Here is a 4,504-nt window from a genome sequence, read left to right as displayed (position 1 = left end):
CAAAGCAGGGGAGCTGGTGGAGGAAAGGTAGACACTTCTTGGAGGTCAAGTAAATCCCCTTCTCCAAGATTTACCCACTATAGCACATTCCTTTGGAACAGGAGTTTTTATTCTCATGTGGTATAAGGAAATGGAATCATAATAGTTGCTTTGCTAAGGGCTACTAATTAATTTGAAATATGGAAATTTTGTTCCAAAATAGCCAAACAATAGGAGAAACAAATGGTATGTGGAGAAAGAACAGCCAATCCTGTTCTATAAACTCAACCATGATAGAGTAATAACACCAGATTCTGTCCTGACCTGACCTCTGTGGAACCTCCCAGCTTTAATAAGAAGACTATGTGTTACTTATAGAACAAGCTTACAAGGCATTTATGACCAAATACTTTTCTTCTTTATTTTTGTGCAACTATAAGCAAGGCACTTGTGCTTAACTTTAGTTTATAAAAAAAGAATTAAGGTCCATATATTTAACTATGAAAACCTGAGTATAGCATTCCCATGTACCACATTCTCAACTATTGCTTGAACCTTCAGTAAAAATAAACTTCTATCCTCAAGAATGGTGACTAAAAATTGCTCATTACACTAAAAGAAAATGGTATGTTCTTGATGATTCCAGAAATTTCTGGAACATACTTGGAAAAGTTTAAAAAATCCATGAAAGATCAAAATCCTCAACTCTTTCCATACTTATACCTTCATTCTGCATCTTAGCCAACCAAGATAGCTAATTACTCCTCTGTGACACTCTTACTATATGGCTCTTTTAGTATATATAATATATACTATATTAGTATAAGAGAAGAATAAATCCTTTATCATAAAATCTCCAGCCCCTAGTCTAGTCTTTCACAATATTCTTATGTAGTCTTTGTAATAGATATTTTAAAAGACAATATGCATCCGTGAATAAAACTGTTCATCTTCCTAGACATACATTCTAAATGAGATGAGGAAAGGTCCTTGAATCAACAGAAGAAATGACGAGATAAAAGGTGGGGAGAGACTCATGATCCACCAAATAAATGTCTTCACTCCACCTGTGACAACCCAGACTCTCTAGAAATAGAACCTGAACACGAAGAGAATTCTTGGAGTTTGGCAAGTCTCCTTCCCCACTAAAGCAATGCATGGAGTGCGGAGAGTGGAACTCCTGCATATCAACATCTCCAGCTTCAGAAAGCATCTGCTCCTTCCCTTGCCACTCACAGGAAGGTCAGCGAGTGCTTTAAAAATCGCTGACCCACATCTATGCTCCAAGGGGCCTGGAAGCTTTTGAATGCATCTCTTTTGGCCTTCAGCCCCAAGCTTTTAGGCAGATGCACGTTTCAGGAAGGTGAAAGGCAAAGCAGATGGATGGTTTGCTGACAGGATCTAAATTCTTCCCAGAGCATAGAAAGACGGGAGATTGCTGTTCATGCTGCTGCTACATGTCACCCACTCACACAGAGGACGGCACCCAATTAGGAGAATTTAAACCCAATTGTCATAGCGACAGATTTCCTGATTGTGGAGGTTTTCTGCTGATTTTGTCTAGGGAACTGGTCTCCTATTTTCAGCCACTGATTGTTTTCAGACAGTGGATTTAGCATCTCCGCTCTTTTTCTCTGGCGTGCTTATTCTGGTCTCTACTTTCTCTTTCTGCTTTTCAACACGCAAACCTAATACTCATGGAGGAAAATGGAAGGACTAGTTGGGAGATGGATTTCAATGGTCCTGCTGCTTTTAGCCAATTGGAAAATTTTATATTTTTCTCTAGGAAAATAGAAAGGTTACCTAGGAACCTTTAGTCAGCAACAACCTCGATCAATGTTGTAAATTATAAAACACCGAAGATCAAACTGGAACAGGAGGCTCAAGAAGTTATACTCCAAGCCCCTTCACCATGAAACATTCTGCAGGTCCAGAGAAAGGAATTAGTTTTTGCATAAGAGTCTTAGGAAGTTGAAACTAAAGTCAAGATGGCTGCCCCACTTGGAACTATTTTCTTTCCAGAATTCAAAACCTTCTGGGTATCTCTAAGATATCTTATGTCCCAACTCTTATTGAGAAAAATGGGATGTCAGACTTGAAGCCCAAATTCTCTACGGGTACACAAAAAATTCCAAGAGCCAGAGAAAGGGTAGAATAATACAATCTGGTCCACCCTGGTCCTAGCACTTAGCAGAGTGTCAACTTATAATATCTGAAGCACAAAATGTTTTTAATTTTACCTAAATTATTTAATTTCATCTAAAGCAGAAAATTATTTTGATCTCAAATTAAAGTGAAGTCTGTGGAAGACCTGGGACATTAAAAAGTAGCCACCTCCACAGAAGAATGCAGAACTTCTTGCTGCAATAACTTCGGTCTCTCTTTAGAAGTGTGGCAGGGTAACAATGGAGATTTAAGACTGTTTTAAAGTCTAAAAATGTCTGCACAGCTGTCAAACTACACCTGAGGTCCATTGGAGCTACATGTTGCAGGAACTGGTCCCCACCATCTAAGGCCTCAGGCAGGAGTGAGGAACTGCTCTTTGCAATAAAGTCAGTTCTGACCCCCACTCACGTATCTCAGATTTTATTGTCTATTCCTGCAGAAGTGAATGTCAAGAAAAATATAACAGTCGTATTCAGAATGGGGAAATAAATAGTTGTATACAGAATGTGGAAGTAAAATAGTTGTATTCAGTAAACAAGAGAAAAGAGAGAGTGAGAAGGCAGCACTCCATTAAGAAATTACACATCCCAAATTGGGATGCAGGTGATTCCAAAGTGGAATATGTGCTGCTTGTTTTTACAAAGTTGGTTTAAAGAGTGTCTCCAAAACTACCCCATCTTGGGATTTTTTGTTAATACGAATCTATTGCAAGATGAAATCATGAAATTTACATACAAGTGGTATACTACGTGGAAAGTATCATGCTAAGCTAAATGAGTCAGAAAGAGAGGAACAGACATAGAAAGATTGTATTCATCTGGGGAACATAAAGTAAAAAAATAGGAGACTAACACCCAAGAATATCTGAGATAAGTACCGGGAGTTTTGCTCCATGGCTTGGAGACCAGCCACACATTCTAGGAGATAAGGCAGCTCAGATAGAAAAGAGAGCATCAAATAAAGAGTGTTGGAAGGATCCCCCCAGGATAGGAGATGCATGCTGAAAGTAGACTATAGACCAAACATGATTGCCACTCAATGCCTCTTTTGCAAATCACAGCACCCAAAAGGAGAGAGAAAAAAAAGGAATGCCCTGCCACAGAGGCAGGGTGGGACGGGCGGAATGGGGGGTGGGAGGAATATTGGGATCCATGGTAGTGGAAAATGGGCACTGGTGGAGGGATGGGTACTTGATCAATGTATAATTGAAACCCAAGCACAAAAATTTCTAAGTCTACAACTGTACCTCATGGTGTTTCACTAAAAAAAAAAAAATTAAAAAAATAAGAATCTGTTGCTAAGGTATTGTCAAGGAAAGGGGCTTTGAACTTTCAGTGGTCTTCATTCCTTATCACGACCTTTTGTTCCTGTATAAATTTCTCCTTTTCTGAGATGGATCCTTCTCTTGACTGGTGCTGGTGTCATGCAGTGATGTTGGGCCTCAGTTCCTGCATCTCCAAAGAGGGTTCGAGCCTTCATGTATCTATGTTACTTTGGAGCTGATGATAGGTTGACGTTTTTTGTTGTTGTTAGATCATTTCTTAGCTCTGTTACTTCCTGGAACTTATTGCCACCTCATTTCCCTATTTACCTGTCTGCTTCCAAAGTATGGTTCTCCAATAGAGTATTATGCAGCTGTTAGAAAAGATGAAGTCATGAAATTTACATACAAGTGGTACTAGATGGAAAGTATCATGTTAAGTGAAATGAGTCATAAAGAGAGGGACAGACATAGAAAGTTTGCATTTATCTGGGGAATATAAAGTAACAAAATAGGAGACTAACTCCCAAGAATAGCCAAGATATGTACCAGGAGGTTCACTCCATGGTTTGGAGGCCAGCAACACATGCTAGGAGAAAAGGCAGCTCAGATATAAAAGGGAACACCAAGTAAAGGGTGTTGGGAGGATCCTCCCAGGATGGGAATTGCATGCTGAAAGAAGATAGACTGAACATGATTGCCACTCAATGCCTCTTTTGTAAACCTCAGCATACAAAAGGAGAGAGAGAAACAAAGGGGAATGCCCTGCCACAGAGGTGGGATGGGATGGGGGGATGGGGTGGTGGGAGGGCTACTGGGATCATTGGTGGTGGAGAATGGGCACTGGTGGAGGGATGGGTACTTGATCATTGTGTAACTGAAAACCAAGCACAAAAACTTGTAAGTCTACAACTGTACCTCATGGTGTTTTGCTAATAAAAATTAAAAAAATAAATGAATAAAGGTCATCTTTGGAAGTTCAGTACTCAGTGTCAGAGGCAGAGAGATAAAGCACAGACTTCAGAAATACATTGTAAAGGGCTGGGTGTTGGACCAATATATGACTGAAATGCAGTCATGAGCAACTTTATAGCTATG

Source organism: Sorex fumeus, unplaced genomic scaffold (genome assembly GCF_029834395.1).
Source record: "Sorex fumeus unplaced genomic scaffold, SorFum_2.1 ptg000006l, whole genome shotgun sequence".
NCBI classification, from domain to species: domain Eukaryota; kingdom Metazoa; phylum Chordata; class Mammalia; order Eulipotyphla; family Soricidae; genus Sorex; species Sorex fumeus.
Note: the sequence above shows the minus strand (reverse complement) of the source record.